A 16,435-nucleotide genomic window follows, 5' to 3' on the forward strand; every position below is an offset into this window, starting at 1 on the left:
AAACGGGCAAACATTAGATTGATTTGTAAACTTTTGAACATGCATTTTGATTCTATCGTTTTCTTCATTGACATTGATTTTTTTCGGAATCTGAAATAACCTTGAGATTATCAGATAGCTTGCTGCATTCCACCTACTTCTTTTGTCATTATGTATAGCTTTGCTGGCACCTATTTAAACAAGTTGAATATGTTTTGTACTTGTTGTTATTCGGGAAATTTGCATATTGTTTACAGTCAATATAATATATCTCTATGTTTTGGGGTTTTCACGATTTAGAGCAAAATTACATAATATATTTTGCAAAATATTTCTCTACGTCTGTACCTTTTGAGATATGTGACAAAGAGAACATAACACAGCCAACCCTTATAAATATAAATAGGTACCAACCTAAATGCACTGTAAGTATCACATTGAATTGTTTTAATACCAAGGGATTTCGGGTATTCATTTCATGGTATTATAAAATACAGTTGACCCTCATAACATTCTTTAGGAAACTAGTTGTGTTATTTATACATGTACACTGCGATCCCAACTCAACAACAAACTTCACATATAATATTGAAGACATGAGAAGTTCTCGACTTCTGCAGTAAAGGCACACGTGATCCAAGCATTTCGTCTAATACACATATATGGAAAAGGTATGCATTTGTTTTTAGACGTGCGAACATGAAGTTTGTTAATTCTCCGAAAATACTTCATGTCAGTTTCCTTCATTAATTGGACTGGTTCACATAAAATAAGTATCTCGATAAAGGTCAAGATGGGTGCATATTGTTTCCTTTCCTGCTTTAAAACACCAATATATAACTCACTGTATTAATGATGCAATATGTTAGAGTGTACTCTGAACTGTTGACGTTGCTCTCTCTTTTCTTTTAAATGCATGTTTTTCTCAGTAAAACTTAATTACAAGTACAGTATCATAGAGAAGGGAACTTGTCAATAGATCAAGGCCAAGATATGTGTGTCAAGCATTCTACGTAAAAGTATAAATTCGGCGTGTCGAATAAGATTATTGACAAAGACATTCATCGACAGAAAAGGTATGACAAAATTACTCTTTATTTGCTTTTACACAAACTTATACATGTAATTTATTTGTTGTCAAATGTTTGAAAATAATCCCATGTTTGATTCATTTTAGTAATTTTTAATTGTCATTTCTTTTAGAATGTACTGAGTGTTCCCCATTTCAGCTTTCTCATATGAAATTTACCGTAACATACTAGTTTTATAAAATGAAATCATTGCGTATATATTAAAATGTTTTACAGTTGTAAGAATTTGTATTTCCTCATCACAGTATAACTAAGATTGATTGATTGTATATTGTTTAACGTCCTTGTGTAGAATCTTTCACTCATATGGAGACATCACCATCATTGCAGGTGGAGGGCTGCACAATTTAGGCATATTATTCGCACTTATGACCTTTGAGTAGGGGTGGGTGTGGGGTGTCTTTTTCGTGCCACACCTGTTGTGACACGGGCCTCAGTTTTTCCGGTCTCATCCGAAAGACCTATCCTAACCCTGATCCCCACGAGATATATTATAGCTAAGAAATCCATTATAGCTAAGGAAACCAATACACGCACGTATGATGAACTCCCTCCACATGCATTAGGGGAACATAAACCAGAAAAAAAATGATTAAATCGTTTCATCTAGAAAAGACCCATGAACCATCATTCAACATACATGTATCAAGTTCTTTGTTCCGATATTAACGCTTGAAAATATACACTCGTATTTATTAGAAAGTTTCATTTGAGAAATTAGATTTGACAAGAGCTCACTATATTATCATTCTACTAGTGTTCCCCATGTATCAAAACAATTCTAAATTTCTATACTGTGAACTACTCTAAAAATCCATTTTATTTTAAGAAAAAAGTAAAATATTTATTAACTTCGAAAATACTTTTAAATATTTTAGATTTGTTTCAAGATTATAATGGTGAGGATCAACTGAAATTGTACCCTCTCAACTCCTAGTTTATATCAGCAACTTTTTGGTTTTAAGTATTGAAGATAATAGTGACCGTTAGATGTCAATTTTAAATACCTAAGATAAAATCATCAGACAAATACTACGTATGATACAGAAATACACAAAACGAAACGAATACTCACTAAGAAAAACTTAAATGATACTCCCTATTCTAGCAATGTGGTTTTTAAACTTGAAACAAATGACACCTTAAATCTTATGGCAAAGATGCAATGTACCTTGCGTATTAATCTACACAAAACAGTGTAATACAAGCTCGAAAAGGTTAACTACGACACGTCCGCGGAAAACGTATGCATATGTACTACAATTAAGAAAAATGTAATAGAAAATATCACAGGCAATTATATCGCTTGAGTTCGAATTTACTATCAAAGAGTAAGGTGAAGAACTCTAAATAAAAGGTACCCAAGTTAGCCGATGTAAAAACAATAAACCACATGGTATAAAATTCTACTGTGTATTGTAATATATTCATACATAATCAATCTACATCACTACCAAAGTCCATCCCTAAATTCCGTATACTATCCAAGGTATGCAAAAATGAATACGGAAAAATGCCTATTATTGTTGGTTCACGTTTAGCTGGCACTATACGACTAAACAGAATGTTTGAGCATTGTAACAAGCTATTACTTAGAATGTGCTGCATTGAATATCATTTTTTTAGTTGCATTTCTTACCCCAATTCATAAACTGAAGTCCGTAATGTCTCAAAGTGACTAAAAATTGTAAAACCGTTTACACTTTCACTTTTCACAGCCATTTTAACCGCTTGACTTCAGTTTATGAATTGAGGTAAACTGCAAATGTCTGTAAATGAAGTAGAATCTCATGTTTGCAAGTAAGAAGTCGATATTCATCATTAAACTTTGTTTTAGGAAATTGATAAGCCTATTGTAAAATCTAGATTTGTTCATCTAAACCATACAAGATGATTATGAGTTAAGTAATCATATACTTCTTAATCAGAAATTCCCTGTTTATGTATTGTATAGTTTTATATAAGGTTCATCAAAATACAATGATAATTGGAAATCAGTGGATCTCATCTTCCCCATGGTACAACACTCCCATACTCCAATTCTTTTATTTCAGATGAAGCTGGTGTATCTCGTCTGCCTACTTATCTGCTTAGCGTTTGTTCGGGTAACAGTAGCAACTCGATGCGGAAGGTATTGTTGTGAGTACAGAACCGATTCACCTGGCTGCGCAAGATATTGTCCAGGCTTTCCGTGCAATTTTATGATACCACGTAGAAAGAGAGAATCCTCGGTGAGTTACTTGTAGAGTTTACATTGATAAAAGCTACCCCAAGCTCGTTCAGATGATTGATTGATTGCTTGTATCTTGCTTAACGTCTGACTCGGGAATTTTTTACCCATATGAAGACGTCACCAAGACCGGTGAAGGGCTTCCAATTGAGGCTTTTGTTCGGCGCTTACGCCCATTGAGCAGTGAGGATTCTTTAGCGTGCCACACCTACTGTGACAAGGGGCATCCGTTTTAAGGTCATCTCCGGGGACCCGTGACATTCATACCTGATGCCAAGCGTTTGGCGATGGAACTGTCACTACCTGTTTTAACGACCTAGGACTCTCGCGGCCGGGATTTGAACCTCGGCTTTCCGCATGCGGGGCGAACGCTCTAACCTCTACACCACCGCCTCCGTGGCCGAGTGGTTGGAGCATCGCGCTCAAAATCACACGATCTCTCACCTCTGTCGGCGCGGGTTGGAATCTCGCTCGCGCCGGTAAGTGAGAAAGTTTCCCAGTTTACTTTCGGGAGGTCGGTGGTCTCTTCCCAGGTACATTGTATCTGGGTTCTCTCTTCCACCAATAAAAAACTGGGCGCCACCATATAACTTAAAAATTGTTGAGTGTGCCCGAAGACCTCAATCAATCAATCTAGACCACCGCAACGGTCAATTTCAGATGAAGGCATGGTATATATATATATATATATATATATATATATATATATATATATATGTGTGTGTTTGTGTGTGTGTGTGTGTGTGTGTGTGTGTGTGTGTGTGTGTGTGTGTGTGTGTAAACGGTCATGGAAATGTACTTTTACTCATTCATTAGCATATCAAACTAAGAACTTTCAAAACCAAAATATATAGCTAATTTTTATGGGAACAATCAACATAATTTTCCAAAGTACTTAGAATAAGATACATGTAGAAGTCAAAACCATATGTTTAAGACATAATGCATCCAATTTGATATGAAAATTCAAATAAATACATTTACATGACTTTCAGTACCACATGACGTACATGGAAATGGCTGGTTCTCTTTGGCTATTCCAGTTAAAATTATTTTTAAAAATAAAAACTACTAAACCTGCACTGCATGAATACGTTTCTGCAATTTAGATGCAGGGATGACTTTGTTTGTTTGTTTCATTGTTTTATTTTTGGAGGATGTTCCTTTTTTAATTATTATTTTTTGTTAATTGTCTGTAGGCCTACATTCATAATAAGTACGTTGTCAATTTTTACAACAGATTTTATTCAGCTTACATTTGATTTATATTTTTTTCTTTCAGTCCTCATTCAAATTCAAAGAACCTAGTGCCGTTTACGAGCGATTTAAGCAGAGATTTAAACATCAATAAAATGGTAATATTCCGTTAACATTTTTGTTTTCTGGCATATAGTTTAAAATCAAATTCATGTACTTTAAAACCTGCGTAGATTGTTCTGAATAAGTGGCATTTTGCTACTCTATGTCATTAAATTCATGAACATTAATTCGTACGATAACACGTAGGGAACTTGTAGATTAAATGTACATAGAGAGCGTTTTGAATATATGAGAGAACATGGAACTTTAAGATGTTTTTAATACACATATTTGTACATTTTATCTTTTAACATAATTTGTGTGATACTGTAAGTATTGCGCCACAATATTCTCTAAACATAGTAATAACATGTATGATATCATAATGATATGTAAAAACACATAATATGCCATATACAAAAACATAGCTGTGAACTGTCACCTTATGTTTGCTCTGAAATGCATTTAAAGTAGAAATACACTTTATTTCCTTTTCCATTTTCATTTCTGTCTGGAAAAGTCAAATGTCGGCAATTCAATGAGTGACAGAATTTTATTTATCAAAAAGGAATTTGTAAAAGCGGTGTCTGTGTATCGAAATATTATACGACTTTAATGTTTCGTTGATGTTGTAAATTGATAGGAGACAAATATGTTGAAAAATCACAAAAATATGTCACATGAAATATAAGAATTCTACAGCAATCATCTTAAGCTGCATCTCTACTATTTTAATTTCACTTCAACCGTTTCACTCTTGATGCCCAGAACATGCATAACATTAATAACATGCGATTTTCACTTTTATTTATGTCAATACTTTTAGACTTGATGAGTGACAAGCACAACATCGTTGGGTTTTCATAATTGAAATGATAGTTTATTTTTTCCATTGTAGATGGAGATGAAAGTCTTTGAAATCAACGTGATGAAAAAAGAATGAACTGCATTTTCCTTATTTCTTAAAAATGAATTAAATGTTAAATCACCATGGTGTCATGTTTTCATTATATTGCAAAAATGCATAATGCATTGATCACAGTTTTCAATATTTATACAGGCATAATGGACAAAATTTTAAATCTTATATAAAAAATAAACATGCATGTGTAAATTTTAAATCAATTAAATATCTTTATTCGGCTTAGATAGTAACAGCAAAGGTAACCCATGGAATTTTTGTTTCGATGTATCGAATGACACATGTAATGACATTTAATAACTTAAGGCTACCAATGTGAAAAAATAGAAAGACAGGAGTTACATAGAAGACAAATTAACTTATTAATTTCAAAGCAAATGTGCAATATACACCTTCAATGAAATGATTGCGTGAAAAAGTGAAGATATCGAACAGTGATCAATTTCATAACTCCTATAAAGAATGCAACATTGAAAGTAGGGCAAACATCATTCCAGTTCGGTTAAAAAGATTTGTTTAGGATTAAATACGTTTAAATTCATTCGTCTGGCCCCCTCCTCCGACTTACGCTTAACTATTGAAAACAGAGTGCAGGGGTGAAGCTCAGACTATAAATCCCACCTCAGGTCCCATATTTACTAAAGTTCGTAGACGTAAACGTAGCGTAAATCTAGAAGTAGCGTACGTTTACGTGTGGGACGGTATTCATGAACAGTCGTAGACGTAAATTTACGTCAGAAATGAGCGTAACTCTACGTGTGCTATACTAGTACACGTAAGCTGATCGTAACTTTAAGAATAAACAAAGCAAATGGCGACTTGTCATTTTTATCGATAATTTCTTGCGTAAAGACCTTACAAACCCTCCAGATGCATATAAGCTGGTTAGTAATACACAAATTAATTGTATTTATTCAGATTATCGTTTTATTTGAGATCATCTGCAATTGTGTGACAATTCTCAAAATTTTGAGCCCGATCTAATTTACCTTGTGGCGGATCTTAGTCTGATTTAAAATCAAACCTCTCACTTCGCTCGATATACGGACAGTCGCTGTCCGGATATTGAGCAAAGTGCGAAATTTGATTTTAATCAGACTGGGTGGATCTAACCTTGCCTTTAGAAATAATTGGGAAGCTTTTTATTTTAGTCATGCAGGTTATTTAAAAAAATGCCATTTATCTATTATATAGGGTAGGTCTAGCATCTTTCAGGGAAATACATTTTTTTAATTTTCCAAACATGGTGGAATTAATGTACTTATATGCAATCAAACATGCAATGTTTTAGATTTGAAAAGAAGAGAGCCACTGTGTGTACAAGAATACATGGTGATCGACAGCTATAGAAAAACTATTTCTACTTATAGATATGTGATCTTTACTTTGTGGTTATAAGCAAATATTGGTAGTCCAAATAACTATTTGTTACATTGTAACTTACACAACAGGGAAAAGAGCCTCTAAATAAATATTTCTTTAAAAAAAAAGATATGCATTTCATTCCAAGAATACAATTTTGTGTAATTTGTTTCAGAGAGCAATTGTGATGCCTACTAGTGTAGTCATGTGTAGACTTTCAATCTTTCAGAATGCCATTTCCTTTAACTATAATCCTACAGGAGTCAAACCTTCATTGATAATGCATATATATGAATCTTTCTACCATTCATGATTTGTATGTAATTGACCTTTATATGTGATCAGCTAGGTAAAGTCTTTGCAGTGTATATTACCAAACTCCAAGGATGATGCCTTCAACATACATATTATTTTGTTGAAGCCCATCCCCCCCCCCAATTTACAAATATTTCACTGATAAAAGTTCATTCTGAAGGCTTCTCACATTAAACCGACATATGTACTAATGCTCCTCTTTACAAATTTTAACCCACCAGACAACTTTGTTGACAAATATTTAAGATTTATTTATTATGTCATCTTTTTAATATCAAGATGTTAAAATCATTCTAGAAATGGAAGTAATGCATGTACATGTCAATATCAATAACAACATGAAAATTCATCTAAAAATTTATCTATTAACAAATATACATGTAATTACATGTACATAATTGTATGCATAACAATGCATGTACATGTACTTAATTTCTTAAACATGTATTGTAACAAATTCTATTTTGCTGAATATCAAACGTTTTGTTATTTTACTGTCAATTTTTAAATGTCCATATGATATAAATGAATAAATAAATATATAAGATGACATCAATGTAGCAGATGGACCATCATCATGGATTGGTCAGTGGGTAAAGTACCAGACTACGGGCCATGGGTTAGATTCTTAATCCTGCCATATATTTTTGAATCATTCCTCTGCTCGTCCTTTTACACAATCATGGCAATGGAAGATGAACATTTCTCGGTTTCGCAAAAGATTTTTCAGGCCATTACAACAATGTACCCATATACCTAGAAAAATAATAGTATTACATTGATTTAAATAAACAACTGTCATTACACTGCAATCAAATTTCATAAGGCTTGAAAAATACATGCAACATAATTGTTAGTTAAATAAACTGTAAAATTGTGATAATACTGATTTTTTTTTACAGTATATTCATCTACCGTACACCATATCTGGGAAGATATCATTAAGTATCACCTACAATTTCTAATTTTAATGATTTATAACCCAAGAGCCCATATCAAGAAAAAGATTTCAAATGACCCCAAGGTCAACTTTAGTATTTTTTCATTAACCATTCCCCTTGTAATGAAATTGGCTTCTTTCCAAACTAGAAAAAAATACTTTTTAACCAAGAATTGTAAGTTTCAGTTAAGGTCATTCACGTTTATAAATAAAAAATATTTTTTTTGTGACATTTCAGGTACAATTCACTTGCATTCTATTTTCATTTTACAAAATTCTCAGGTTTAATTAGTCTAGAGTTAACATATTTTTATAGTTCCTGGTTGTGGCAAGTAAAAAATGTAAAATCAGCTGATATGTACTGCAGTAAAGTATATGAATGGGATTTTACTGTCACCAAAAAAGGTGAGAAAAATATTTAGCACAATTGAGTATTGAACCTGGTACCTTTGCACTGAGCTACTCAGGCTGACATATAATACATGGTAGTACAACATTATAAATTTAAAGGGGCATATTTGCTGTGAAAGTGATGGCAACCATTTTTATCTCTCAAAATCTCCCAATGGCAAAGGAATATGTATTACTGACTAATAAAAATATTTCTTTAGTAAAATAAAAAAAAAAACCCAGAAACCTAACAAGAGGCCCACATGCCTTATCGGTCACCTGAATACTAGTGGAAAAGTATCATTACTTGCATGGACTATGAAATCTAGAAAAAATTTCCTGTTCTAAATATCTAAGCTAATTATATTCTAATGTTCAGCAACAGTATAAAACAAGATGTGTTCTTAAAACTTCACATCCCTCAAAGTGCATACACTGATGAAAGGCTTTAAATAGGTGTATTCACATGAAAACATCAAAAGATATGACTAATTTGCACTCATCTTAAAGTCATAACCCTGGGTTGTGAAATTCACCATTTTTTGTACATCCTTTTCTGCATTTATATTTTATACAGTATCAGCAAACTTACACATAAATACTATATACTAAGTTTGGCCCTACCCTGGGGTCAAAACCCTTACTCTGGGGGAAATCAAATTTACAATTTTGGTAAAAGACTACCTGCTCAATCCATTTAGTTTCAATTTAGTATCAATAGCATTAAAGAAGATGTAATTTAAGTGTTTTATACACATAAACACTATATAACAAGATTTGCCCCGCCCTGGGGTCAAAATCCCTACCCTGGGGATCATGAAATTTACAATTTTGGTAGAGGCCTGCCTGCTCTACATCACTATGCATTTAGGTTTTCTTATATATGTGTGTTTCTTGATAAGAAGAGTTTTGAAAATTGTTCCCCCTTGTCCCAATGATGCTTCATATCAAATTTAAAAAGAATTGGACTGGTAGTTATTAAGAAGTTAAAAATGTTCAATTGTTAACGCACGACGAATGAAAACTAATTGCAATAGGTTACTGAGTAAACTCAGGTGACCTAATAAAAGTACATTTGATAACCGCTTTTAGTGTAAAGAAATATATAAAGAAGAATTCTTGGCTTGCAAGATAATAATTATTTAATCACCAAAATTACATATATTCATTTGTTTGCTTTGAGATTAAAAGATGTTTCAAATAACTGAATACATGTGTTATTACTTATCAGAAATATATAATATAGAGCAATTTTTATTGAGTGTTGATTTCAAATTTTGGTGACAAAATTACAGCTATTATTTTGGAAATCATGCAAGAATTTTCAATATCGAGGAGATAAAAAATAATTTCAAAGAAACATAGTGTATGTCCTTAGATTGGTTAAATTTCTATTTGATGTTCTTAAATCTTTGCCTAAGGATTTAATCATCAATGCATTACAAAAATCATTACATCATGTACCATGAATTGGTTTGGATTTTTTAAAACTTTGTAAGTACAGAAATGATTAAATATGTACAAACAGTGGATATACTTACATCATATATATGTACTGTACATCTTGCATCCCAATCCTAACCCTAAGGCATCATGGAAAATCTTTCAGGAGAGGACATGAAGAGCAATGCATCTAAATCAAGGAATGCTGCTGTCTGTTGGCAATTTATTTCTTGACCACCTTTATGACCCTTTGAAAAATAACAGAGGTCAGCTAACTTGGATATATAGTGCATGTTACATGTATATCACACCTAATATCTCCAATTAATATATAGTCATTGTTATTCTACATTAAATAAATTAACACTGACTTCACACAGTTGTACAACTGTAGTTGAATACGATTTTGTTTCACAATATTTTCTGAAAGTTTTGCACATGGATGTGCACAAGCAATAATTGAAATGATGCTAAAAGAGACTGTAACTGTTCTCATCTGGTACCGAGTCCATTCACCCCCATCTACCTGTTCGCCCAGAGTATATATTGTTAAAGCAATAATAATTTTCATATTTTAACAACCATGCAATAGAGGGGCACGTTCAAATCACACATTTTAGAATTAGTGCCTGTATATATAATGTATATTTTAGATTCATTTTTCACCAATATTCTTGTTTTTCTTTTTGCGAAATGATGTAAAAGCATGTGCGTACTTGTGTACAGGTAGCTATGATACTGCTTTATCATGTTGTCCCAGTCATGAAATTAAAAAAATGGGATAAATAATTTTGAATTTCAATTGTGGTATTGTCAAAAGTTTGAAGTTACCATGTACACAAATGAGCTTGTGTCTTAATGTGTTAATAGTGGGCACATATAAAATTGTAAATAACTAACACATATGAATAAGGGACTGATTTTGTGATGTGTGTCATGTACTAAATCCCTTTGAAGTCAATCTAACATTATTTAGGGGCCTAGTAGTCAGTGGTAAAACATTTAAGGTTATTACTACACAAACAACTTAACTTACTTGTCACTCCATACCGACTTCTTTTTGAACACCTACAGCATCGCAGATCCATGCACAAGTCAAATGCGTTAAATTTGATGAACCTTCCATTTGGATTTGTAAACAACACTGAATAACGGCACAGTTGATCGACATGCCGTTCGCAGGCATACGTATACGTTGAAATTCGTTGCTTTCTCACAAAGTTCTGTGTTTTTTTTCATCATAATGCGGCGGTAGCGCAGGGAATTCAAAGTAAATGAGCAAATTCACACTTTTTACGCTTCGATGTGAAAATAACCACTGCGCACGCGTAAGTGCAATCATACATCGTAAATTACGTTTGCGGCTACGAACGGTTTTGTGAATACCATTTTATGAGTACGTAACTCTAATCTTAAGTCAGACGTAAATCCTACGTTTACGTATACGTCTACGAACTTTAGTAAATATGGGTCCTATTGTATCCAGGGATCCGTGTTTGCCCAAATCTCTATTTTGTATTGCTTATAGGAGTTAAGAGATTGATCACTGTCTGTTATATTCACCTTTCTTCAGGTATTCATTTCAATACTCAAGAGCTTACTATACCTCTACAGAAATTCTATAATTAAAACTTATTTGTGTTAATGATGAATTCAGATCGAATACATATCTAGTATTGTACTTATGATTAGATACAATAATCAACATGAATGTTGACATATCTAATCAGTATGCTAAAGAATAGGATGATGTACGATATGGTATTGACCTGAATTATAAACACGTCAAGGGTAAATATACATGGGTATTATTACATAGAGTTTACGGATATCAATATCTGAATAAAAACCCATGAGAAGCACATACTAAATTTCTTGATATTAATTTTCAGTGTTTAAAAAATCAATATTCTTTCGCAGACATATGAATCAGATTTGAATTGTCCTTAAGACTTTCATATTACCTCAGTGCGTTAATGAAACCACTTAACAGTGTTCTTACAGTATACATACGTAAATGATGTTAATGCTTTGTTAAGGCGAGTATCCAAATTTACAACATTTGCTGCAAACAAACCTGTCTGAAAATGAAAACTAAATCTATGTTCATAAAATTAAAATGAGTTAGGTTTATCGTAAGGAATGTAATTTATTTCCATGATTTCTCAAGTTAGTCCAAACAGTGGGGAACATTTGTTATTTTTGTATAAAGTTATATTTGGAGGAGTTACATAGTTCAGATTTTGAACATCATAGAAAGCTTATAAGTCCCCTATTTCCTAGGCCGTTGGTTGTTTTACGTTCCAGTTTTAAAGATTTTATCCCCTCGTATTGAGACCTCACCAGTTTTTCATGAAAGTACCACAGATATTTAGACCTAAGCTATCGATTACAGCTGTAGCATTTCTTTAACGCCAGTCGCGACACAGGACCTCCATTTTCCAGATCATATCCAAAAGACTTGTGATTATTTATTATCACTTCTAAATACTTGGCGTTTGGCGAGGGATCAATCTCATAACTCCTATAAGCAATATAAACTAGAGTTGGATAAACACGGACCCCTGGACACACCAGAGGAGGTGTCTATGAGGAGTAAACATCCCCTGTCGACAAATCGCATCCGTCGTAAGCCCTATATCTTGACTAGGTAATCGGAGTTATCCGTAGTCAAAATCAGTGACCCAAGAACGGCATATCAATCGGTATGTAACAAGTCAGACAGTATTTGACCCAATGATAGGTTGTATTGGCAAACTAGATCGTTATAACAACAATAGAATCTGCGAAATGCTGACTTTAAGTGAGACTGTTGAAACCCCTGTACCATGAAGTTGTTTGTCAGTAGCCTGCCTCGATTTAAAAACTGACCATACGCAGATCAAGCTATCGGTATCGAATCAGTTGATAGATATAAACACTATATGTAGGTGATGATGGAATACTGCTAATAAATACGGGAAGTTGGGGATGGAGACGCTGAAATCATCCCGTTTGTCATAAAGGTGAGTTGCTAGATTGCCGTTAGTATCTACTTTCAATAAATATCTAAGTATGAGGCATAATTAAGTGAACGACTCTGTGGTGTCTTTTATTTCGAATTCACTGGGATATATCGAATCGACATATGAATGAAAATTATTATTGTTAATCTCAAAATGAATGAAATATTCTCAAAAGGACATAAAACAAACCAAATGTCTGTATACCGCATTCTCAGCTAAGAATATTAATTTGTCTCCCCAAAAGCAAAACAATTAAGGCTGCATTGTGAAGCAATATCATTGTGGGCAAGAGAAAAAATAATGATAATCGTCCATAGCTACAAAGATGATCGTGAATTACATACATCTCTATTAAAGTTACAGTTATGACCAAGTACAGCGTGTCTCTCGTCCATGAACATTGATAGTGGGCACATACCACATGCCTTTCGCCGGAAATATGATGCATAAAGAACGGACAAATTGACTGATTGTATTTTGTTTAACGTCTCTCGAGTGAATTTTTCACGCATATGTAGACGTCACCAAGACCGGTGAAGGGTTTAAAATTTAGGCCTTTGCTCGGCGCTTACGGCCATTGAGCAGTGAGGGTTCGTTGGCTTACCACACCTACTGTTACACAGGGCATCCATTTTTAAGGTCATCTCCGAGGACCCGTGGCATTCACACCTGATGCCGAGCGTTTGACGATGAAAGTGTCACTATCTGTTTTAACGACTTAGGTCTGTCGCGGCCGGGACTCGTACCCCGGCTTTCCGCATGCGAGTCGAACGTTCTACCCCTAGACCACCGCGGCGGTGAGAACGGAACGATATGTTGTCAATCATGTATTTCTATTCAGAGCTTTTCACTTCCCTATCAAAGACAGCATACTTACATTACACCGTGTTTGCCCTTCACACGGGTATCTACACGTAATACGGTACCATGAATTTTCAGTAAGGTTAACCATTAATTCTCTTTTCTGGTCAACGTTTATTAAATTCAAAACATGTAAAATTTGTTTTTCTCTCCAAGTATATTGTTGATATAAAACAAAATACCAGATACATGTAAACACTAGTGATTCAGGGGTTGCACAGTTTCAGTGAGTAAAACTAGGCGTATACAAAAAAGTGAACGCTTTTATCATGGAATATGCGTCGTGCAGTGTAATAACTGGTTTCTTTTGACGGAATAAATGATGATATCAATCTTATTTACTTTTTATTTTATTTTCTTACAACAGCATACACATGGTTAATTTGCACTTAATCTAATTTTGACTTCTTGGCAGTTTTCTGATTTCGAAGCGCATCCTCCTCCATTTCATTTTCCTGCAGAATAAATATATGTTCATTGATTACCAACTTCATAATGTGTTATCAGTAATGATATAACAAATAGGTAAGTGAAATCAAAATAAATATCCTCTTCATTTGAGATATTTCCATGTCACCTACCTTTACATAAAAAATACCTTGATATATTAATGTTTAAAAATTTCAAATTTAGGCAGTATCTATTTTAGAGGTAGATCTAGATATTTTAACCTTGTACATTTAATGTCTTTGGTTAATTATGATAAAGCAATTATATAGCAGTCTGATGTGCGTCAATACATGTTTTACCGACCTAATGAAAGTATATTGACCGTGGATTCGTCCTTGGGCAATATACCCACATCAGGTTAATAAAGATATCAAAATGCTACTACATGTATGTACATATATATTAGATGTAAACAACGTGCTTATGAATTTCGATAAATATTATACGGCCGAGAATCCCGAAAGAAAAATGGAAGAAAGTAAATATAACAAATTTCATTTTTAGAAATAACTGAAGGTATGAACTGTGACGCTTTACACCGGCATACTTCATGAAGCGTGTTAGCAAATGCAGGTCATACCTCACGTGTTTTCAAAAATAAAATGCCTTTCTTAGATGTTTTCTCTCTTTGTTTGTTGAATTCAGTTATAAACAACACAACACTCTATCATGCGGAATAGGGGTTACTTTAATAATTACGGAAATTGCAAATATGATAAACTTATGAAATCATGATTTCTTAAAGTTCCTTTCAGACGTATTGAATTCATGTAATAACACCAGTGAAAATAACACGTTTCTTCAATCACATTTGAAACTTACGATATATAAATTTAAATATATAAATGGTATATAAATTTTAATAAGCTTTGAGCAATAGAATTAACCACGGGTTTTTTAAAATCTTGGTAGTATTTTAAGCATTGTATAGAAAAAAAAAACACCTCATAGATTTCCCTTGAAATAAAAAAAAAAAACCCGCTAACAAATTATCATTTTATAATTATGTTTTTGTCTCTGGAATTTTATTTCTCCTATAAAAAATCGAATATACCCAAGGCATATGAATTCATTCCAAGAACGAATATGCTTATAACGTTTTAAATTTTTCATATTATGATATTGTTAAACTCATCAAGGATTTCTGTCTCTTAATATGGAATAACTTTGTATTATACTAGTAAATTCCACAGTGCTGATGTTGTGAAGTCAGCAGATGAAGTAGAGAGAATTCGTTCACTTATTTCCTGCAAAAAGAAGTAGTGGATGTTTAGAAAACCACTGTTTCTATGATAGTATTTCATGAATTAGGACAGAAGCCTTTACAATGGAACAGAGAATATAGGATGTTAAAATGAATAAATATACAATAATTGTATCATGAATAATATTTATCAAGAAATGGTGGATGTACATGTGTGTGATTCAAACGTTTTCTCTTGTTAGTTGTCCTATGTATAAAACAACACAAAAAGCTGATTGATATACATGTGGAATTGGAAAGAATATGTAAATGGAAACCAATTCTTAAGCGAGGTGAAACAAAGGTTAAATGATATGTTTATACAAGTTTGACACTTCTTCAAAATGTATTTGTACAAATATTCAAATGATAGTTTTGATTGCCAACTATACTTAACAAACCCAGTATCAGATATATATATCTACAATACAGTAGTAATTACCATTTTATCTTTATTGAACGTGGATACTTTTATATATAATATTCCAAGAAATGTCACAGGTTGAAGATGAGTTCATTTCATACTGGTTTGTTTATCTATTTATAAATCTAGGAAAGCGTACTTAAACTTAAAGAAATATTACTTTAAATATCCCACTGTTTTTGTTCGGGGGGGGGGGGTGTAACCGTACTTTATCTGGCATGATTTGATTAAAGTCATGATTAGGAATGTTTTCGTCTTATTTTAACTGTTCTACTTTGCTTTATGTATATGCCACACGGAAAATGATATTTTTATGCGTATTTTTTGTAGAAGTATTTCATGTAACTGTATAGTAAGAAACAATACAAGAGTAACAATATCCAAGAAAAATAGCAAAACTACTGTGATTCGTGTTAAACATTAAACTTAACAAGAGGCTCATGGGGTGACATCGCTAACCTGAGTCACCTTGGCCCATATC

The 16,435-nt window shown here is 33.1% G+C and overlaps 1 long non-coding RNA gene across 1 annotated transcript; it reads left to right on the forward strand.

Moving 5' to 3' along the window:
• Positions 1–838: 838 nt before the first annotated feature.
• LOC125673468 (uncharacterized) lies at positions 839–5,588 on the forward strand. The gene is made up of 4 exons (XR_007369546.2): positions 839–1,055; positions 3,125–3,301; positions 4,583–4,655; positions 5,498–5,588. It is a non-coding gene; the product is annotated as an uncharacterized LOC125673468 (long non-coding RNA).
• Positions 5,589–16,435: the final 10,847 nt, after the last annotated feature.

The sequence above is a fragment of the Ostrea edulis genome, chromosome 3 (assembly GCF_947568905.1).
Source record: "Ostrea edulis chromosome 3, xbOstEdul1.1, whole genome shotgun sequence".
Classification (NCBI taxonomy): Eukaryota; Metazoa; Mollusca; class Bivalvia; order Ostreida; family Ostreidae; genus Ostrea; species Ostrea edulis.